We start from the raw sequence: 24,604 nt of genomic DNA, 5'->3' as shown, positions 1-24,604 counted from the left end.
TTGCAAGAATGACAGATGTCAGGTGAAAACACGAGAGTCGTCAAATCTTAGGATCTCAACAAAGAGGGAAATAGATAGCACGAAAAGTGGGACCCTCTACCATGTGGCATAATTTTAGGCTTCAAAAACACTACAGTATGAAGAAACACCATAATGTAGGCACGTGGCACCATGATGTCGAATGATGTGTTGAGTCAACCACCCACACAAGCAAGAGGACATGACAAAGATAACGCAGGAAGTGGGACCCTCTATCACGTGGTGGAATTATGGTTTCAGAGCATCAAAGAAACATTGCAGCATGAAGAAATACTAGAATGGAGATGCATGGCAGCATCTCGTGAAACCTCTCTGAGCCAAACATGAAGACACAACAACCATTGATCTTGTCTGCATGCATATGAAGCTTGCAACTCGGTAAAAGAGGAAACAAAGTTCACTCGGTCAATGAATAAACTGAGCCAACTTAGTCAATGAAGAAATTGAGCCAACTCGAAATATTAGCCACCAACTTTAGTGTGTTAACCCAAAAGAAAGAATCCAACCCATTGACGATCTCTCTGATTGGTTATCAATGATGGGCTAAATGGGGGGCAAAAATGGCCAACAATAACATCAATGTACAATAAACTACTGATTTAAAGAAATCCATACCACCATCGTCCCAAAAACACAATGTTCGTTCAAAAAAACTAACCTAGTTTAACTCCAAAATGCACTATACAACTTAAAATCTACAAATCTACCTTTCTTCATAACAAACCAGAGCATTCAAAGAAAAATGAACCCAAAACTAGTAGAATACAAACAAAATGGTATTGGTGTGCATCTGCTCAATACAACAAAATAAATCATTAATACTTGGCCAAAAAGTCTCCAAAAACTCATAGATGCAACATAGTGTTCGTTCAAACAAATCTAACCCTTGTTTAAGACTTCAATCCAAAATGAGTATATGACTCAATACCTAAAAATTTGCACTAGATTTCTTTCATGACAATACCAAAGTGTTCAAATTAAACATAAGACAAAACCAAAAGAATACAAACAAAATGTCATTCATCTACATCTGCTTAGTATAAGAAAATAAATCATTCATACTCAAGGCTAAAAGTCTACAAAAACTCATGTTACATGTAATGCTTACTCAAATAATCTAACCCCAGTTTAAGACTTTAAGATTGGAACAAAACTTATGTTCAGACAATGTGTGCTTTAGACTAGAAGAAAACTTGCATTAAGAGTAAAGAAATAGCACTACAATACAATTATTATGACGTGGTCTTAAGAAACCCTACCAATGTCGTACCTTGTGCAAAGTAGAAATAAAACCTTCAAAAACTGTACGTAGGATTTCTTGTTGGCTTCTTCAAAGCTGTCTATAGCAAAAGAAGATGAGTAAAGCCTAAAAATGAAGACAACACAATAAATATAAATTGTTACAAGACACACAATAGGTTAGGAAACCATGGCCCACCTCAAGAATTCTTTGCTTCAATGATAACAATGACTGACTCCACGTACAAGGGTGGTTTTACATTTGAACAAACCCTATTTTGTTTCCACCAAAAAATAATGCATGCTGCTGGACTTGACCACATATTAAATTTGGTTCACAAAAGAATGGAATAAGAATAGCTTATTCCTATTCCACCTATTAAGTGGGAATTCTGCCATGCCTATTTGGGACTAAAATTAGAATAAATAAATTCTATTTCTAATTCTACTTTTCATTTTTGCAACCAAACATTGAATTGTCAAATTCAAGCAATCACATTTTCTTATTCACATCCAATTCCTCCAACCAAACATGCCCATAAATTTTCAAGATTAAAATTTTAAAACATTAACTACACAAAAATTAAAATATCAAATATTTATTTATTATTGGAAGGTTTCAAATTTCTTCTTATTAATTTTTATATTATTTTATATCATTATACTAAATATAATTAATTTTTTAAATTTAAATATACTACTAAATTTATGAACAGAACCACTTTAAACTACTCTCAAGAAATTTCAATTACATGATTTTTATTTTATTTTAAAATCTCAATTGTAATGGTTTTTTTTAATGTACGAATCCAAATATCATCAATCTAAATGACGACCTGTTATTTTTCCCAAAGAAATGCTTCAGGAATGATGAACTGTTTTTTTTTCCCAAAGATATTTGCAAATTTTCAATGAAATCCTTGAAAAATTCATTTAGTGCATTTTACTGGGCCGCATTTCTACGAGGCATTCTACTGGAACAATGTTACACCATATCGCAAATCCTCGCTAGAGATGCTAGCAATTGCTAAAACATCAAATACACTTACTCTATCCTTAATGACCACTGGCTGCTCCAAAGCTCTCGTTAGTCCCAGGCTGGAAGGATGCTGAGAGGCCGACTTCGATTGCACTTGCTTTAAAAAAATCCATTTGGGCATATCCCAGAATCATGGCATTCTATTCAAGCACTTTGAGACATTCAGTCAAATAGTTGAGGAGCATTGTCTATGTTTCTTCATCAGATGAAAGGCGCCCATCATTTTTGCTTTACAGATCCTCTAAAACCAATTTCGACACTCCCATTTTCGCACTGGCTGCAAATAACTTTGGCGAATTTAATCTGATCGGCTTGGAGACCTGTAAAACAATGACTGTCTTATGAGGACACATTCACATAAGCCAGGCCGGGAATAGCGTTTGAAATGGAGAAGCGCGGAAACAACACTTGAATTTGATGACCCTGGTTTTTTCACGCGCTACAACTGCTGACCGCCGATGACTGACGACTAACCATAAAAAACTGTAGCAGCGAACTGGACGGAGTAAAGGGGTCCATACAAGTCGCCGAAGCGGTCAGCGCTTCACGTGTGCTGGTTAAACCCAGCCCATGCAACACGGGGTATAACGTTTACGATTAGCCATTGCCCAGTTTTGGCAGGTGTCGGGGATTTTCGAGGCAGAACCAACAAAAAGGGAGAAGCTGTTCACATTTGGAGTTTTCTTTTTCGACTGGGTTCAATTTGAGTCCCACTTTGGATAAACACGTTGAAGAGATAACAGTATATCAGTCGCCTCCACTTCAGTAGCATTAGGGCTACGCTACAATTTCAACAAAAAAAGAGCAGAGATTTGGCTGTACATGAAAGGATAAGATGGCATATATGAAGGCGGCTATGGAGGAAGCGAGGCGGACGTTTTCCCAACTGGAAGTTCCCGTGGGGTGCGTAATTGTTGAAAAGGGTCAAATCATTGCACGAGGGAGCAACGCCACCAATCACACCAGAAATGCAACGAGGCACGCCGAGATGGAAGCCATTGATAATCTTCTTCAGCTTTACCGTGCTGCCAATCTCACGCAACAGCAAGTCGCTCAGCGCTTTGCAGCATGTGAGCTCTATGTCACCTGTGAGCCCTGCATCATGTGTGCTGCTGCACTCTCCCTAACTAGGATCACACGCATTTTCTATGGCTGTGCGAATGACAGGTTTGGGGGATGCGGGTCTGTCATGGATGTGCACAAGGATGGATGCGGCCCATGCGGGGACAATCAAGCCGAGGAGAAGGGTGGAGGATTGACATGTGTTGGGGGATTAATGGCCGATGAGGCGGTTCATCTATTTAAAAATTTCTATGAGAAGGGGAATCCTAATGCTCCACGGCCTCCCAGGCCTCTCAGTTGAGAAATTGACAGTACGCGTTCCTTTCAAATTGAAAGTGTATGTTGGAATATGATTTTTCATATTTTGTTGACAACTGGCATGTTTCCTTTCTAGCTACTGTAAGATTTATTTACTGATGAAACATATATGTATATATATATATATTTTTTTAAAAATGAAACATATATATATATATATATATATATATATATATATTTTAAATGGTGGTGACCTTTTCAGTCCTTTATATGGCCAATTCGACTTCCCCTACTGTTTTTTCGTTGGTCTTGTATCCCTTTCAGTATAGCTTCTCTCTTCTGTTAGAAGATCTTTTAAACGTTCTTCTGATTTTATTTTTATTTGTTCTTAAATTTTTGCCCTAAAATTTAGGAGACAGATATATTCAATTGCATGCTCTAGATGAATAGTTTTATTTCTTTGGCTTAAAGGTTCTTTTGGATTACTAATCCTTTAGAGCCCGCAGTTTGGCGAATGTAATCTTAGTGATGAGGAGATAACAATAATAAAGCCTATAATAGCTTCACAATGGAATGGAAAGAAGAAACTAGAGAAACATCAAATACGAACAGCACCTTACCCATTATGTCTAGTCATTCACGGCAAGCACATAGGAATGCCTTACCAAACACGTGTTTCTTCAAATTGTAGCCCATTTTTACAAATGACCATATAGAAAATACTGTACATTCCTCCTACCCGCTCTACACCACACTCAAGCCACTTCACATAGTGTTCATGCAAGCAAAAGGCATTGCTGCCCAAATTAACTTCCAGAGATTCTTGTGTGAGTCTGACTTCCTACAACAATAACTTCTACACAAAAAAAAAATCCTACTACTACTTTATTCAGAAACCAATAAATATGATATGCATCCCTAATCAATTTGCAGTGTGAAAAAAAAATATAAACTAACAAGAAACCACTACAGTGTTATTTATTTCATCTGTTCAGGGCAGGGTACAAATAATCTTCACAATATCTCAGCCTTCTTCCCACAGAAAAAAAATAAAATAAAATCTCTCTTCTCAATGATCGACTTTGAAGAGAATATATAATCAATGATAAACAGTTAAAAACTGTTTTTGGCAACCACCAGACCCGTAAATGTTTTGTTCAATCCTTTAACAAAACATCAAAATATACCCTAAAACATTAAAATATACCCTCAAACATGAATCATTTACTAAGTGATAACAAAATATTAAAATAGCCCTAAAATATTAAAGTGCCCCTAATAAACAAAATATTATTCCTGTAGCTGCTCCTGCAGCACTTAAAAACAGCATTTTAGTAGATGCATATTCTAGTTTAAATACATTATAACCGTTACTTACTGTTGAGAATGACAGTAACTTGATGTTGTGACCAGGTTCGTCTTAGTCTTCTTATTTTAAATGTAATTGCATCAAGGTTTGTGGCAGACAGATGTTGCATGGTTGTTTAACATGTTGGCTATTTTGTTTAACATCATTTCTATAAACCCATAATGTTTTTATTTGTTTTGCGATGTGTTTGAGTTTTTTGTGATGACATGATGTGCATTTTGCCAAAAAGTTATCACTGGCAACTGTTCAAAATGTGTAAAGTTTTACAATACATTGTTGAATTCATTGAACAGATCGACATCTATTATCAGAATTCAACGAGTTTGCATAGAATCAATTTTCTGTTTATCCCACAAATCATGTGCATTCATAAAGTAGCTTAGTAAATTCACCCCGGGACTCATGGCTGTTTGCGTTAAAAGGGATTTGCTTGGATTGACAATAAATAATAATTTTCCGTGTTGCATACCTGTTAGCTTGAGTTTAAAATCAGATAGCTTGAGCTTAAAATCAAACTGAGTTAGCAAATAGGCTTGTTTGCTCAATACGATTGAATTCATTGCCTTTTGGCTTGATTCAAAAAATGTGTAATATTTTAATTCTTTGCCTTATAAGCACACGCAATTTACACCACTCTACATTTTCTCACCTCATATACCGATTTTCTAATCCCATATTTTGCCTTTGAGCAGTACTGCCTGATTGCAAGAGCAGATGCATATTGGAAAGAATCTTGGAAATGGTCCCTTACATCATGAAAGTTATATATTAAAAAGATTCCTCTATCCCTGCATTCTGCAGTTTGAGTTCGACATTTAATAGAAATCCTTAATTTCCGAGTTTGATTGTCTAGGTTTGTCATTTACCTAGAGAGCAAACATTGGTTGACTCAATTGGGATGGGTGAAACTTTATCCAACTTTATTTGTTTTTGGTCTTAATAATCATTTTTCTTAATAATCATTTTTCTTGAGAGGTGATTTTCCACTTCAGCTGAAGCTGAACACCACTAAACTCTGCATAATTGGAATTTGATGGTGAGATGGATTTCCAAAAAATAGAAGTTAATTGTTTCTCTCTTTAGATCATGAACAACCTTTTGACTTTGCCTACATTTTTCTTCTAATAACTGCTCGCAAGTGTAGCATAAATATGGGTTACTGACAGAGGTGGGAGAGTTCCTATAATATAATGTTGCAAAATAATTGAGGGTAGCATAAATATGGGTCACTGACAGAGGTGGGAGAGTTCCTATAATATAATGTTGCAAAATAATTGAGGGTTTTGAAGAGGAGGCAATAAATATTTTATATGTGGTCAGAGGAACAAAGAAAACTTTTTATCTACAGAACTCATGGAATGGAGAGATTGGCTTCCTCCACTTTTAGAGAGTATCTTTTTGAACTTCTTAATTAGTGTTATTTCTCCTAGGAAATCAAAAATCTACATTAGTTCTCCATTGAGCTCTACTGAAAATATGTTGGAATGCGGGCTTCTATATACATATATTGTATGTATATTTGTGTGTCTATATGTGGTCAGAGGAACAAAGAAAACTTCTTATCTACAGAATTCATGGAATGGAGAGATTGGCTTCCTCCACTTTTAGAAAGTATCTTTCTGAACTTCTTAACTAGTGTTATTTTTATAGAAGAACCAAGAAACCAAAATTCTGCATTAGTTCTCCATTGAGCTCTACTGAAAATATGTTAGAAATGTGAGCTTATATATACATATGTTGTATGTATATTTGTGTGTCTATATGTATATATGTATATGTATATTGAGTGCAATATGCATGGCCTCTCACACTTGAAATGCCATGCTTGAAATGTGGAGCAGAAACTGCTCACTTATGTCTAACAATTCAAGAACACAAAAAAGACAGGCTCTGTTTGTTAACTAAAACACATAACACAAAAAGAAACAGAGACTTTTTTTTAATTGAACACATAGATTGTGACAAGAAATATTATCTTTTTCCCGTTAAATCTGCAAGCACCACTTTTACGGTAATGGCCTCAATGGCCTTTCTATCTACACGATTACTAGCCATCTCATCTGTGCTTCAGTAGCCAAAAACCAAAGCTTTCCTGTTTTTGGCTGTAACCCATGATGCTCCTCTTGGCTAACTTGTCTTCCATTTCATAAGCTGCACTTGATTTTAATAGACAACAGTCCAAATTACCGATTCCTTGCATGCTGTAAACAACCTATAAGCAACTCTGCTGACTTCTGTTCTGCCCTCTTGTGAATTCGTATCCACCATTTGCGTCCCCTTCTGCAAAGGTATTCCTCCTCTACCCTTTCACTTCGTAGGATCCAACCCACCATCATCCAGTCTCTTCCACAAAAAAATATATCCACTCTTATCCTCTTTCCTTGGTTTTGACCCACCATGAACCAACCACCTTCACCCAATCCTTCCGTGCTATCCTCTATTGCTTCCATATAAGAGCATGCAATCTTCTCACACTGATCTACAAAATCCACTTGCATTTTTTCTACATGCACTAATTCTTCTTTCGTCTCTGATTTCAGCTGTGCAACATACTGTTCAACATCTATTGCTACAGTATCTTCTTCCCCATTGTTCACTGCAACCGTCATATCTTTTTTCTCATTCTCCAATTGAAATGAACAACTCTTCAATCCTTTTGGATCTTGACTCCAAGCAATGCACCATCTTTATCAGGTTCTTTATCAAGTATATGGCCTTCATAAACCTCTGCTGCAACCTCCAAGTCTACCTTCTGACTTCTTCCTCTTCCACTACCTCATTTCTTTTGTTCGTTAACATTGCCACTTTGGTCTATCTCAAGCCTCTAATCATGCCCCTCATTTCATTTGCGTACATTCTTTCTCTTTTAAAAAAGGCTGAAATTCCCAAAGGATTTCCCATTGCCAACCTCATACTTTCCTCTTTGAAATTTTATCAAACAATTCACATGCTTCCAATGTGCAACACACAAACATGGTCATCTCTCTCTTTGCATCTTCAGACCCTCAGCTCTAAATTGCTCAGGATTCCTCATACGCCTGCAAAAATCCTCTTGAGCCTCTCAGACAACTCTACTGCTTGAACTCCATCCCCAGTTCTTGTTGCCAAACTGCCTTATTTGGACACTTGGCCCACACGCTGAGGAATATTTTGATACCATTTGGTGCAGAATTTGCTTACTTTTGCCTGCCAATTTAAAATCTCAAAAGACATAACAGAAAAAGGACAGGGACTGCTTTTAATTGAGCGCTCAGATTGTAACAACAAATATTATCTTATTCCCATTAAATCTGCAAATACCACTTTTGCAGCCATGTCCTCTCACCAGCCTTTCTATCTACACAATTACTATCGATTTCATCTGCTTTCCAGCCAAAAGCCGTATCTTTCCTCTTCTTGGTAGTGGCCCATGATGCCTCTTTTGGTCCATGCCTTTAAGGCAGGAGACTAATGTTTTCAAGAGTCCTTTTAGCATTAGTCTCCTTCTTGAAAACTGGGAAATGAACAAAATCTTGTACAAAACTATAGTCCTCCAAAATTTCTGAAATTAATCTGACATCAAAAATGTAAATTGCTTTCTTCCTATTGGTGCTGGAAATTTTCCTGACAGTCCTATTTTTTCTTATTCATGGAAAAGTTGAAGAAAATTTGATGGACATTGCAAGTGGCATTTTGACAGAGTGCTACATGGCATAAGTGGTGTTTTCTTGTTGCATGGTATGGGTATTCCCAATGTGCTTTTCCAGGCAGGCCTCCACTCATCCGCTTGTTGCTGTATTTGAAGAAATTTTTTAATTGGGGTTTGTTTATATGTATTGAGGTGGAGATTATTTGAGCCCTTTGGTGCATAGATCGATGTGAGAGCAGTTGCTTAAAATATACAAACATTTAGAAGTGTTCTTTATCTAATGCTTCAAACATGCAGTGAAATATGAGTTTTTCGGGTAACCATCCTGTTTTGCTGTAAGTTTTTGTAGTCCTCTCCCATTTGACTTCTGTAAGTCATCTCGATGGATGCAACCTTGATGATCTTGCTTGGTGATGAATCATAATTGGGACCATGAGTGGTCTACACCCTTGAGGTGATTTGATTTATGTTATTGTATCAGTTATTTTGATTATGCTTATAGCTGATTTATGAGATTATGATGTGATTTATGGTTCATTGAGGTTTTTACTAGTGGTTACGAGGATCAATGTGGTATCATGATGTTGTTTTGTGATTACCTTGAGATGTGTGCAGAGATTGTACGATGTACTATAACCGTGCTACACTGGATTAGGTTCCTGTAGCAGTGCTTAGTCATGTTTATAACTATGTTCACTTACATGTTTTAAGAGTCTTTTCATGTTTTTAAAACAACTATTATTAAATGGTTAAATGTTTAGAAATTGATTGCCCATGTTGGATTCATTGGTTATGTGCCATGGATATTTACCTTGTTATATTTTGATTTGAGAGATACTTGATACTAATGTTATGTTTTACATTTGAGATGACCTATGGGTCAAATGTTATACCCTGATTTCAGTATCATAGATGTTAGACTTCTATGCTATTCAGTTGATCATATTGCATGATGATGCCATTTTGAGATGATAGTGTGTTTTATGATGATATTTGGTTATTTGGTATTTGGACATATCTCTGATTATGTTATGTGATGGATTTAATGCTATGGTTATTTACTTCATTCCTGCGTTGTTATGCTTTATGCGAATGGTTAGTGATGTAAATAGATTATTTCAGTATAATTGAATAAATGGTTAAATTAGGTGATTTAATGCATTTATTGCTTTGGCTTTGTTATTATATGCAATTGCACTTGATCGTGTATTTTAGTGTGCAAGATTTGTATCTCTAGTAGTGGCACATGGAGTTAGTGATTCAGTTGTTCATATTTTACCAATGTTGTCCCTGTATGGTCGACGTATCCTTATTTTTATTGTTTAATTAAACTTTTTGGTGATTATTAAATCCAAACTCATTTGCATTATGTGATTGGACCAGTGAGGATGTTTGTGCATTTAGAGGTTCACATTGTCACGAAAGTTGTTAAGAAAATTTCTGTGTTTTAGAATTTTCAGACTTTTAATTTTATTGAATTTAATTTCTGGCAGCTTTTCCATAGATGAATTCCTATTTCTAGGAATACCTATTTTTGTTTGGGTCAATTCGGAGTTTAACTAGGTTGGTTGGTTATTTGCCCTAATTGATTATTCACTCGAAAAGTGAATTAAGTATTCAAAAAAGAATTTAATTCATCACTTCTCACTTTTGAATTAGAAAGTTTGAGAGTAAAACCCAAAATCTTATTTAGAAGGATTTACTATTTTGTTCGTTGTGGGAGCTACGGGCGTGGGATCGTTGTGAGGTTGATCTAGTTGGATCCAGCTCTTGGAGACTTTCGATTGCCGAGATTTCTGGCTACTTCAGCGGGGTTTTTATTTTATGCTTTAGATTCCCGTTTTGCCCTTTTTGGTTGTGAGGTAGGGCTCTCCCATTTTATTGTTTCTGCTTTGTTTCAGCTTCTGTTTTTGGTAGCCGTTTGTTAGGAGGTTGAGAACTAGTGTTCCCCTCCGTTTCTGCATGCTAGCTCTAACTGGTTGGGTGGGTATGAGCATTTCCCTATTTTTCTAGATGAGGGTTTGGGGTTTTGCACCATTATGCTAGCCGTTTTTGCATACGGACTCCAAACACAGATTTTATTTGATATTTGAGGCTTTTGTGCCCTAAGACCAAATGAGTTTTAATTTCGACATTTTGAGTTTTGAGGTCTTCCGCCTTGGTTTATGTGCCACCCAATTTTCTTAGGTTTTCTTGACATGATGTTGGTCATGGACTTGGATTATCTGTAGGATGTTAGTCAAACCATTGTTGCACTGTTATGTTTGCATTGGGATGCATGCCGCATTCGTACTCTCAACTTTGTGTTCGGTTGAGTGATTTTATACCTAGTGTTATGGTTTCTTTTGGACCTTTGTTGTTATTTCGTGGACGCTAGGATTCATGTAGAATCCATACTCCCGGATTGAGGCCGGTTGAGTGAGTTCATGATGATAGGTCTTGTTACATCATTGGAATTCGTGTAGAATCCATACTCTCAGATTGAGGTTGATTGAGTGAGTTCATGATGTATGGTTTTATTGTTCGTTGGGATTTGTGTAGAATCTATCCTCCCAAGTTTGTTTTCAGTTGAGTGATATTTTGTTTGTGTTCTCATCCAGTCCTTGTGTTATGATCTTCATGACGGTGGTGCGCCACACATGAGTACGTGCGCATACCTTTGTAGGGTGACTTGCGAGGCCCGATTTCCTATGGTACTTATAGGAGTTATGATTATTGGGGTTGGGTTGGGAATTTGCATGCCTATGGGCACTCATCGTTGGATGAGCATGGGTAGGGTAGGGTAGCATATGGAGGGGGCTTCTACCTTGCAGCCTAGTGATCATTGTGCCTAGAGGGTTGGCAAATGAAGTTTTAAATAAGTGATAACTAAATAACACATTGGGTGGTAATAAAACTTAAGCTAATAATCTGTGCTAGAGCCTTTCTATTGAGGGAGTTGAATCTACACGTTCCGAGCTTAGGCTTGTCGATGCCAAGCGACTCTCCATGATGTTAGCCCCTACTTAGTAGCCCATTGACAGTTGGGAGGAACCACGTACTTGGTTGTTTTGTTTATTGCGATGTTGTTTTAGTACACTGTGATGTTTCCTTCTGTGCTTTCCCTTTACTGATTGTTAGATGGTTAGATTGTGTTTTTGTCTTTTAGTATTGTGTTCGAGTGTTTACGCCTCGAATTGTGGATCCGATACTCCCCGGAGTGGAGGTTCTGAATTATATTTATCTCTTTAGTTTGTCCTTAGAGTTTTTCTTGCTTTCCTGGGCGACCATGTGTTAGTATGGGGCGATAAAATTTAGTGTGATACGCCCAATAGAGATTTGTGGTACAATCCCTCATTTTATCGCACATCTCTTAGAGAAATATCGTGCGATACTTTCCAGTATCGCATCCCCATTGAAGAAGTGTCGTACGATACTTGTATAGTATCGCATGCCCTTGAGAGAAGGATCACCTAATCCTTGAAAGTGTCGCACCCCTTCTTGAGAAAGGTCGTAGAATACTAAAAGGTATTGCTCACTGCTGATTTAAAGTATCACCTGGTAATTGAAAAAAACCTATCTGGGTGGACAACGGGTACTTTTCGGTTTGACCCGAACTTTTCAAAAAGTGATTTGGCTGCCCTCTTCGGTGCTCTTCAATTCTTTGGCATCGCATTTTGAATTCAGGATGTTTTGATTCGAATTCGGTTGTGCGTCTTTCCTAGTTTGTTGTTTTGTTTGGTTGTGGCATTTGGAGGGTCGTTGGTTGCTTGGATTGTTGGTAAAGTCTTCCATTGTGATCTTTGTGATCCTTGTATGATGTTATCATGTGCATTCATACTTGTAAAAAAAAATATCTTGGCTTGTATCGAATCCTTGTTCCAAGGATCTCCAGGTGGGGCATCATAGTTTCTCCTTCTCAGTTTCCTTTCTTGAATCATTAATTTAAAAAAAATTAGTTTTACATGCCACTATTGAGGCATACCAGTTGTTGTTTTATTTGAGATTGTAAAACCCCAATTGAAAATGGTACTTTTGAAATTGTTGTATGGTATTTTTTGAAAATTTGAAGTTGAAATTTTTAGTCCCTGTAGTGACATAGGAGACTACAGGGACTAAAGTTTTCGAGTATCACATTAATCATTAATGCAAAATCCTTATTTAGACTAATGTTTTTAGTTTCATTTAGAGGAGACTGAATTAAAAAGTTTGTTCTCAAAAAAAAACTTTATTAAAGGAGACTGAATTAAAAAGCCTATTCTCAAAAAAAATCCTTATTAAATTTGAATTTTTAATTTTTATTTTCTCTTTCTCTATTGGCTGTGCTGATTTTTCAAGGTAGTCTTTTCATTTTCTTCATTCTAATATACCACTGTATTTATAGATTGGGCAATTTCAAAATTGAACAAGTGCTATTTTTCAAATGATCAATATGGCTGCCATGTGCTTGTAACTAGATAACAATTTGATGCAGTGCAAGGCAGGAGAATCCACAAAGGAGATCCAAACCTCCAACAAATAACCACACAACGGAAACACAAGCAACAATAATGCAAGATCAGATACCAAATTACAACTCTTTATTCATAAATAACTGATTACATGGAATATGCCGGGCTGTAAGGTGTTTCGGGTTAGGGCCAAATACAAACAATAATTACAATATCAGTTCTGCAAGATCCCACAAGATCCAACTTACAATCCCAATCCCAACTAGTCTGAAACCACAACTGAATAAGAACACCAAGAAGAATCCACACTTGTACCCTTAGGTCCACCAAGGAATCCTTTGGTTCTGAAGCCGCAACTACTAGCTCTTCAAAGTTTGCATTTTCCCTTCATCCTTTTCTCCAAGCTGGATGATCATAATGCCTAAAGACTTCACAAAACCCCCTACTTATACCCAACTAAGCCACAAGTTGGCCCAATTCATTACAAATTAAATTAAATCTCTTACATTAAATATATGTTGAGCCACAAGCTGGCTACAACACAAATTAAATACCCATACATATATTAAATGCCAAAAGTCGGCTCGTAGACAACTTGACACCAACAAGAACCAAGACCAAGCCAAGTGCTAGAGAAAACCAAGCCGAGCATCAGCCAAACCATAAGCAACACCGAGCTTACATAGTATGCCAAGCTCCTAGTGTTTGCCGAGCTCCATAGAGTATGCCGAGTTGCCGGTGTTTGCCGAGCTCCCAGGCCAAAACTATGCCCAATAATGACCAAGCACCACTCCTTTGGTGACCGAGTCCACATCTTCAAGCCAAAACCTCTCCAACATGCAAGATTGCAAGCCAACCAAGGATGCTCTTGCATTAGACACTCCAAGTTCAAAAAGATATTCTTAATAGCTGGAAAAACATCTTCTAGGAATCAACACATAAATCCGAAATTGGTTCTTCACATACATATCTTTAAGTCTTCAACTTCTATACTCTTTCCCTTGCTCTTCTTCTGCTTCTTCACATCCATCCTCAATGTGCTATAGGTCTATTTTCCATGCTGATTTCCGACCTTCTCAGAATTCCTCAACTCAACTCGACTACCAATACTCAAGTTCCTCCTACTAAGCTCTTCATTCTGCAAAGGAATTAGAGAATACTTCCTGCCACCTTTCTCAACAGTAAACACATTATTGACACAATCATACACAACCTTGCAATCATACTACCGAGGTCTACCAAGCAACATATGACAATTGTTCATGTCCAAAATATCACGCAACACTTGATCCTTATATTGCCCAGTCTGAAAATCAACAAGGCATTACTCTCTTACTTCCAAAGCATGCTCACCTTGCAACTAGCCAATCCTATAAGGATAAGGGTGTCTTTCTTTCTTCAAACCAAGTTTCTGAACCATCTCCTCAACAACAAGGTTATCAATACTACCACCATCCACAATCAGATTACAAACTTTACCACTAGACTTATAACGAGTCTTGAACAAACTAGTCCTCTGACAATAATCCAATCTCCTTCGACCAACTAGTACTTGTTGAGCTAGCAAACTCTCTCCTTGCTTAGGTTGACTTTCTTGGACTGCAACCTCATTCATAATAGAAGCTTTCCTACCATAATGACATTCAAAAGATCTATGCCCTTCTTTATCACATCTGAAACAATTACCACTAAACCCACCTCCACCTATCCTCTGCTAATCAACAGGTTTTGTTCACCTTTTGCACTCAGTTTAGCATTTGTTGAGTTATCCTGCTTCTCTTTCCCTCTACCATTACCTTGACTTTTCCTCTTCAACTTATCTCCTGCCTTTAGAGCATACTGATAAGCATCCTCAATTGAAGAAACATTCAACATACCACCCTCATCATAAAGATTGAATCTCAAACCATTAATGTACTGAGCTACCTTCTCCTTTGACAATTCTTTGTGCCTAGACCGAATAGTCAACTTTTAGAACTCCTCGGTATAATCTTTCATAGTCATATCTTTCTGCTTCAGATTCTGCAACCTCTTAAACAACTCAAGTTCATAATCAGCACAAATGAACTTAGCCTTCAACTTAATTACCATTAACCTCCATCTAGTGATCTTCATCTCACCTTCCTCCTTGTCTCTTTGTAATTCTTTCCACCAAAGAGAAGCATGTCCTTTCAACTTAGTTTGTGCCAACCTCACTCTGTGCAGATCCTCAATATCCTCAAGCTCAAAGTAGTCTTCCAATTCACCAATCCAATTAATCAGGTCTTCAGGAGTCAAAATACTTGAGAAATTGAAAACCTCCATCTTATTCTTCAGCTTCAACTAAGATCCAGGTCTAGCAAACTGACTAGCCCTAGTTCCAATAGGTCTCTCCACATGATTAGCTTTGTCCTCACCACTAGATCCAACAACTTCAAAGTCTTCAACAATTTCCTCATAGCCATCTTCATACCCACATGCCTAGGTATACCACTAAAGCACTCACAATTTTAACAATCATGTCACTCTTCATCAATGCAATCTCAGATCTGAATTCTGTTCTAATCTTCTTTGAGATCCTTTCCTCCACAACATCACAAAGATCATCAATTGCCCTAGGCTCCAATCTTCTTGGAGGCATCTTCCAAAATTTTTGCAAACCCTCTGCAACAAATCCACAGCTCCAAAAGATCAATTAGCTTCACAAGATCAACCTCCTCTTCCAACCTTCACCCAAGTCCGGTGTAAACTGCCTCAACTTCGGCGATCTGTCTACACACTCAAGAACACCATCGCTTTGATACCACCTGATGCAGTGCAAGGTGGGAGAATCCCCAAAGGAGATGTCCAAACCCCCAGCAAGTAACCACACAGTAGAAACACAACAAGCAACAATAATGCAAGATCTGATACCAAATCACAAATAATTTATTCATAAATAACTGATTACATGCAATATGTCCAGCTGTAAGGCCTTCTGGGTTAGGGCCAAATACAAACAATAATTACAATATCAGTTCTGCAAGATCCCACAAGATCCAACTCACAATCCCAATCCCAACTAGTTCGGAACCACAATTGGATAAGAACACCAAGAAGAATCCACACTTGTACCCTCAGGTCCACTGAGCAATCCTTTGGTTCTCAAGCCGTAACTACTAGCTCTTCAAAGTTTGCATCTACCCTTCATCCTCTTCTCTAAGTTGGATGATCATAATGCATAAAGACTCCACAAACCCCCTACTTATACCCAACTAAGCCACAAGTTGGCCTAGTTTATTACAGATTAAATTAAATCACTTACGTTAAATATATGTTGAGCCACAAGTTGGCAACAACACAAATTAAGTATCAAAAGTCGGCTCACAAACAATTTGGCACGAACAAGAACCAAGACCAAGCCGAGTGCTAGAGAAAACCAAGTCAAGCATCGTCCAAACCATAAGCAATGTCAAGCTCCCAAAGCATGCTGAGCTCCAAAGAGTATGCTGAGCTCCCATTGTCTACCGAGCTCCCAGGCCAAAACTATGCCCAATAACGACTGAGCACCACTCCTTTGGTGACCGAGTCCACATTTTCAAGCCAAAACCCCTCCAACATGCAAGATTGCAAGCCAACTAGGGATGCTCTTGCATCACAATTAAATATGACATATGTCATTTACATGTGCCTGTAACCAGCAACAATCCAAGATGATACATGGCTTAATAAAAGGTGGTTTCGATTTTTTATTAGCTCTCACAAGCAATTGGCAACAAAGGCTAAAAGGAAGAGTTTCCTTGCTACAGGGGAGTGAAGAAGCCTCTCAATGATTTGATTAATTCATGCATTTTTTTTCATAGGAAATATTTGTTTTTAAAATGCAGGGCTTTTGTTGACCTTTTAAAGGTTTTTTACACGTCTTTTTTGTTTTCGGCACTCTAATTTTGAATTTTAAGATGAAGTATTTTCTCATGTAGGAAATAGGAAATTGCTACGTCATTGATAAAAATATAAGCCACTCATTAAAATGAAGTCTACTAGTAATTGGATTTCATAGAGATAATTGTAATGTAGTAGGAATGTTTTTATGCCATCCATTTTTCCTTCACAACACTGTGCCTTCACAATATTTGCACTTCCTTCTGCATTTTTTTATCAAGTTGAAACCCTAGCCACTTTCAATAGTGCAGCTTTAATGTTACAGATTTATAATGGGTAGACTTTATCACACATATAAGAATATTTTGCCTACCATTTTTTGAATGAAAATCTTGATTTTTACTACTCATTGTCTCTAGATTTTCCTTCATTAAAAAATTCACTTGGTTATACAGTCTCTAGATTTTCCTTCATTAAAAAATTCACTTAGTTATACAGTCTCTATCTGCATATGGATAAGCTATTCTTAATTGGTTTACAAGAATGTGTTCCAAATCACATCTTGTTTAGTAACAAGAAAACTCTGGCCTCTGATTTGCACATTTCAACACAACCTCTGCAGCGAAAATTGAGGAAGCAAACAGAGACTCCAAAGGAGATTTTTCTTAGACTACAAGATGTGGGATTAATTTTTTGACACAATATGGTAGCGTCATTTATTTTTTATCTTACGAGTTTAGTGAAATTCTTGCTATGTTATTTAGATTTTAAGTCTTTAGACTAATGAATATGTAGAAGGATGTTGGTTGGTATAGAATTATGGTATATCTATTGCTAGGTGACTTTCTTGTTTCAATCATGTAGCATGTTGAGAGCCATTACTTTCATTTGTTTTTGTAGAGACTCCTGAATTTTTTACATTTATTGTGTAACCTCCATAAAAGGGATAGTTTGTTTAAGGCCAAATAATAACTTGAACACTATTTGGTGAGTCTTTTGAAAAATTTGTATATTTGTGGATCTAGGAGAGTAGCATTATTATGAGAAGTCGTCAATAATAATTTTATTAATAGAAATTTTGCTATGTTCCCTCGAGTTTTCGGTACAGGGGACGGCGAGACGGGTTTTCGGGACGACAATTTTTTTTAGCGATTTTAAGGATGGGGGGGGGAGGGGAGGGGAAGGAAAATGGGGATGGCTATATATATAGGAAAATTTTAAAATATACACTGAAATTAGTGAATATACATTTCATTCATATGAAACTAAGCACACAACATGTCATTTAAACATTATAGAACCATAACATACAACATTTGAATGCCATCTAGGAAATAATATCCGATTTCATTATCCAATTGTTAAAATGCATATCAATATCAGTGAACAATATCATAATGTCATAATAATAAACATGATAAATCTGAAAATCTAGATCTAAATATGCCCAAAGCTATAGGCCCAAAGGCTAGAGGGCTGCCATAAAGTAATAAGTATCAATGTATCATAATCATGTTCATGTTCAACATAAAAAACAAAACATAGAAAAATAAAGAAGACTGTTGTTCCTATTCTGCCTCTACCGCCATGGCATCAAAATTAGAGTCCTCACTATCATCCTCCACAAGAAGCAGTCTCATCTAATGGAACCCCAACCAATCCTGGTGCTGTGTCATTCTCATCTATTTGGGCCACATCCTCAGGCTCAACATCCCATTGCAAAGCTAGTGTTTGCCTTTACTTTGGAGTCTGACGATCCGCAAGCCGAAGAGCATGATGCATTGTCACTAGCTTCTCCGCTCTTTTAGAGGTAAGTTTGTTCCTCTTGATAGAGTAGATATATGAATATGTGAACCAATTCCTCTCTGTAGTTGAGGAACTAGCAACTTGTGCAAGGAGGTGAGTGGCAAGTATTTTTAACTTAGGTGTATCTCTCCCATGCTAGGTCCACCATCCAATAGGATCTCTCTATGCCAAAACAAATTTGTCCAACCTTGCTTGTGGCTACCCAAGTTTGGACCACGAAAGTTGGTGAAGTCAAGGAACTGTGCACGAAGAGTAGATGCATATTAAGCTGAATACATCTTATCAATTGCTCTTGTGAAGCCATCCAATACCTCAGGATCATCACATGGGAGGCCCCTTCCACCCAACTGTGCATACCATTTGGGATTTAGACCAAAGGCTCCCATATGAAGCGGGGTATTCATCATGTTCCACTTCTGCCTCACAATAGGCCTAATATGCTCCTCATAAAACCCCAATGTAGGATCTTTGCTGCAACAATTCTCTTCATCTTCCCCAATGTGCTGTCAATAGTCTCATAGATCTCTCCCAAACTAGGAGCATCAATATTAGCATATCTAATGACATCTATAATGGGTGCTATGATAGAGAAAATATATCTGCAAGATGCAAACAAAAATTAAAATCAGAATTAGAAATTTAAGAATTTTAAGATTTGCTAGTAGGAAAATCAGCAAGCAAAAGACTAACATTAAATTTAATACCCAACAACTTACCTCATTGTGAACCACCAACTCTCATCAAGGATCCTTTTCTTAACTGCTTTTCCTTTAGAGGGCTTAGAATTAGACCATTGTCCCCATTTTCGATTCACCACCATCAATTGAAGGGCTTCATACACCTCAATCATCCTTTCCATCAAGGTGAAATATGTGAAATACCTATAGCAACAAATTATAAATTAAAATATTAATAAAGTTAAACATTAATGATTAAAAACATCAAATGTAAGTTTATAACACTTATAAATAATTTTATCAAATAACTTAAACTTAAAACAAACTAAAAGTAAAGTATAATTAAAATTGACATACTTTGTCTCAATTGGTTTGAGGAACTCTATGAGAAGGATCTGAATAGAGCAAGTGAAGAGTGGTGGTTGCAAGTAAACATTTGCACTTCTCTAGCTTCTAGCATCGCTTGTTTCACCCATTCAATCTTCCCTATGTCCTTCAATGCATTTTTCAAGAAATGAACACAACAAGGTTTCCAAAAGATGTGCCTATAAGCACCCTCTATCATCATACCAGCTGATTTGCACACAGGTGCAGAATTTGTGATAACCTGTGCAACACTAGATGACCCAAACTCCTCTATGGCATCTCTCAAAATGGTGAACTGGAATTCTGCATCATTCTTTCCTGAGCAATCTATGGCTTTCAAAAAATAAGAGCCAATAGAGGATGTGACAATGATATTGATGAGTGATCGATGTCTAACATCAGGTCCACCCATCCATCACAATAGAGCAGCCCACCCTAACCCAAGTGCGTTTCATATCCTCAAATAACAAAGCAACCTTTGAGTACTCTTCATCTAAGATGGTGGTTCGTAGCTTATGCTCACCAAGGGGTACAAATGAGGGATTCATGCTCAATATATCTTTCACCATTGTTTAAAATAAGTGGAATGGGCTGCATGATATGGGATACCATTAGCAACAAAGAATCTACTTATGATGTTTTATGATTGGTAATGCTTGTTATATGTATTGTATTTAGCAATTTCTAGTCCTCTCAATTAGGTTCTATTATTTGGGTGACCTAATTTTTCTACTCCCCTTTAGGTTACATTTTCACATGAATGGTGTTGTTGTCTACAGTTTGCATAATTGGTCCTTATAGAGTGTCCTAGATATGGATATATAAATTAATATCTATTATCTGTGCATCTAGTTAGTTATCTTTCATTATCATGTTGAAGTCTGGACATGGTATATGTTGATTTGTTTTAGGATTTATTATTAGCATTGAGTCTTCTTTTTGACAAAGTATTTTTGTTCGCATTGTAGATTTATAACTACAAGTAGTGCCATTAAATTAGTTTCAGGACATGGGAATTCTCTAAACTTGCAGAACAAATGAAATTGATCATGTTTTTGTCATCACAGTTCATTATTTGAATTTTGTAGGCTATTTTCTTCAAATTTTCAATATTAATCTTTTCATAGGCGGACTGATGCACTACAGTCACCATTAAAATATGGAAGGCTCAATCCCCATACGATGTGCTAGACTAAGCATATAGCAGGTAGTACACTATTAAGAAAACCTTTAGCTAACCTTTGCAGGATGTCAACAAAGTACTGTAGTGTTTCTTAGTCTTGTGTGGGGAGCTATAATTTTCACAATAGTGTTGAAGTTTGTCTGAAGCTGCATGTGTATAAAAATGTGGATTCAAGTTAAGGTTTCACTTGAATGATTCTTCTGAGCAAGTTATAACTTGCTGTAAACCATTGAAATTACTTATAAAAAGTTGCTATACAGGCATCTATTGGATGTTAGATGTCTGCATCCTTGATTGTGATAGGTTATGTTTTAGTCAAGTTGGGAGAGGAGACTCTTTTATAATTAGCTTCAAGTACAAATAAATAAATGTTGATGTTTTTGTATTCTTTGTAATTCCTAGACGATAACCGCATGAATTTCACATTGGTAGGTAGTTTACAATACCCCACTATTTACTCTACACAATCATATAGTTGTTAATTTTATTAGAATATTATAATGTTTCTTTAGTTTATTAGGGATTCCTATTTTCATCTTTAGTTCACGATTGTTTCTTTTAGAAACATCGTCTTTGTAAATCTATATAAGGAGCTTTCACCTCCTCTATTTAATAAAACTACAACAACATTGATTTACCATAACATGGTATATGAGGGGGTCGATGGGATTTCATACAATTCGGCGATTTCAAGATTTGTAACTCTGAGTATGATCAGGATTGAATTAGTGTTGGGTGTTTTAATTATATTAGGACTATTGCTGAACAGAGAAATAACTTTTGGATTTGGGTTTGATTGGCTCTGTTGAATTTGGGAAAGCATTAAATAGCACTACAATAGGAAAACATGCTGTGTGATCATATTTGTAGACTTTGGTCCAGTTAATTTTTTTTACCAAATATCCCGAGGCTAATAGCAATGTTTTAGTGAATTGCATATTAGATTAAGCTATAAGACATCATGTAGTTTGAGCTCAATTTGTGAATATGCTTTTGTGTCATGGAGAGGACCACTGCTTTTAAGGTTCTGCTTTGGGAACTTCTGTTTAGTTACATTATTGCTTCCTGTGTGGGACTATAGTGGAGGTGATGTCATTAAACAGTGACTAAACAATTATATGACAAGCCAATCAGAGTTAAATTTTCTTGTAAATCTATTTTCTGTTTCAAGTTGAGAGGGTTAAAATGCAAGCTTTTTATGCAATGTATTTATAGAATTGTTTTTTCCATTCTGTTATTGTCTTTCATTTGTGGTTGTAGGCTTGTTTTCAGTGCTAGAAGAGACAGAATGCAGAATTATCTAGGTGTGGTGGCAGTGTTAGGAAAAATGCAATTATGAGCATGGTAGCTTGGGTGTTATAGTGCTAGAGGTTTTTATTATATTTTACCGTATCGTGGCATTTCAAAGACAGATTTCCTACATGTGAAGCTAGGGATTATAATTTCCAACTCAATTTTCTAACAACAATTCTCCCTTCTGTGAGTTATGCTCTGATAATGGATGTGTTTGCGACTCACTTTGCCCTGTTCCAAAGTACCCATTTTAGCAGAAATAGGGAGGAATGCTACCAAAGGCAATGAAAACTTTGTTTTTTCTGACTGCTCACTAGGGTGTGAGAAATCAAGAGAGATGGTGGAATTTGCTTTATACCTTCCAAAACTGCTGATCATTTGACTGTAATTTATCTAGAAAAACTCTTTTATTTGGTTCCACTTGTTTTCATTTAGTATTACTTTTACTTTTTCATGTTATCTGGACAAGGAATGTTTTAATGCTCTTTTACATTGCTAAAAGCCTTGTATGTATTTTTTATCCTTTGATTAATTTAATACAATCAAACTGTATAATGACTAAGCCCTAGCTTTTCATTGGAGAGACGAAGATTTTGCACTTTGCATTGGTTATATGCACATGGTGAGGAAGATGTTGAATTTACTATGTATGTTTGTCGGAATGATTTGTACTGATGTGTTTCTCCAGTAGAATTTGGGGCTCTTCTATTTTCTTGGTTTGTTATTTGGTAATTTTAATGACAACTTTGATGAGAAGTGCATTTACAAAATCAACTACTGTCGTTTTTCAGTGGCAGACACAAATCTCATTAACAAAATTGATGCATGGAAGAGCTTAGAGTTCAGTTTTACGATTCTTCATTTCTTTTAGGTCTTGGTCTTGATGTAGATTTTGCTGTTTTGGTTGCTACAAACTTAATGGGTCCTCGGTCTACTAGTGAAATTGAATGGCTCACAAAGAGCCCACCAGAGATCAAGTCTTGTTGAGTGCAAGGTTCCAATACCATAAAGGATGAGGCCGGGATTGTGCCTTGGATGATTTCGATAGTGTGGATGCCTCTGAGTCCTTGGCTCTAAGCTGAAGAGGTTTCAGGCATGTGTGGGCCCATAGCAGGTTCCTAAATCTTTCAATGGTGGCCTTTGCTGGTTGGTAGCTCGCAGGCCTCATGCTTCGCTAGATTGCCTTGCAGGTTTGAACCCTCAATTGAAAAAAAAAAACCTTATTGAACATAATTTGAAATTCATTCCATTCTTCGGCACATGTTGCAATTATCTGTACGATATATTTGTGTGACTTATTGAAGGATGAATCATGATGTAAATCAATGAGCATGTAGGTTTTTTTTCTTTTTGTCAGGCACACGTCTCTCTTGGCCCTCACTATTATTAGGGCAGTGCGACACCACTACATGCCGGGCCCAAATCTGATGCACTTCATTGCTGTTGTAACTGCCTGTTAGTGCTATACTCAAACCCAAAATTGATGAACATTACTTAATATCTTAATTCTTTTTTTATAGGTTTTCCTAAAGCCAATATATTTGAGTGATGAAATCTAATTTAAATGTTCTCCTTCTCCACGATGTATGCAGGTTTGCTTTGCGTTTAGCTCATGATTTTCTTGCTTTGTTTGTTGGGAGCTGCAAGGAGAACACAGAGAGCTCAAGGGCCTGTCTCTATGGCTGCCAGGTGGCATTTGTTATCCACATGCTCTTCAGGGTTCATTTCTTTTGTATGCTACTGAGAGGTGCATGATAGCGGTAAATTGTACTTCATAGATTCCAGTGACATTGTAAATACAAAATGGAATGGTTAAAAAAGTTACATCTTCAAACGTCTTATTATTAACAAGGAGCATTTATTTTTTTACATGTGAGCTATAAGTTTGTTAGGGTACATTCTAGTCAAAGTGCAATACAATCTAGAAATGATTTGGTGTTTCCCTCGTTTGGTGTTTTTATATTGAGATGACACAAATATCATAGTACTATCACTGTAAATGTGATAGTCTGGCAAATATTCAATGATTCACAAATCATACATATAATCACAAAAGAGTAGTAGTAGGAAGTATCATTTTTTTTAGCGATTGTCTTCTCTAACCTTTTAGGACTGTGACTATGTCGTTATAGTGATTGTCCAGTATGAGAAGGATTATGCTCTAGGCATTTTGTTTTGCCTTATCATATCCAATCTACTGAATGATTTATTATGTTAAATGATTCGATCCTTCTTAACTCTCATTGACATCTTATGTGATGGAGGGGGCACTTTGATTTGTCTCGTAAAATAATTTCATATGGTTAGAAGAAATAATTCATAAACAAAGCATGAATAATCTTCATCTCTAAAAAATTTTAGGGTTAAAAAGATTT

At 36.6% G+C, this 24,604-nt stretch overlaps 1 pseudogene across 1 annotated transcript; it reads left to right on the top strand.

The window, feature by feature from the left end:
* Window positions 1-2,107: 2,107 nt before the first annotated feature.
* On the top strand, window positions 2,108-24,098 carry LOC149570619 (tRNA-specific adenosine deaminase TAD2 pseudogene; annotated as a pseudogene). Its single transcript, XR_016362978.1, has 4 exons — window positions 2,108-3,716; window positions 23,021-23,419; window positions 23,587-23,684; window positions 23,822-24,098. The product of XR_016362978.1 is annotated as a tRNA-specific adenosine deaminase TAD2 pseudogene (transcript).
* Window positions 24,099-24,604: the final 506 nt, after the last annotated feature.

Source organism: Cupressus sempervirens, chromosome 3 (genome assembly GCF_028749045.1).
Source record: "Cupressus sempervirens isolate cs-2001-9-10 chromosome 3, ASM2874904v1, whole genome shotgun sequence".
NCBI classification, from domain to species: domain Eukaryota; kingdom Viridiplantae; phylum Streptophyta; class Pinopsida; order Cupressales; family Cupressaceae; genus Cupressus; species Cupressus sempervirens.
This window is presented reverse-complemented; position numbering and strand designations above follow the sequence as displayed.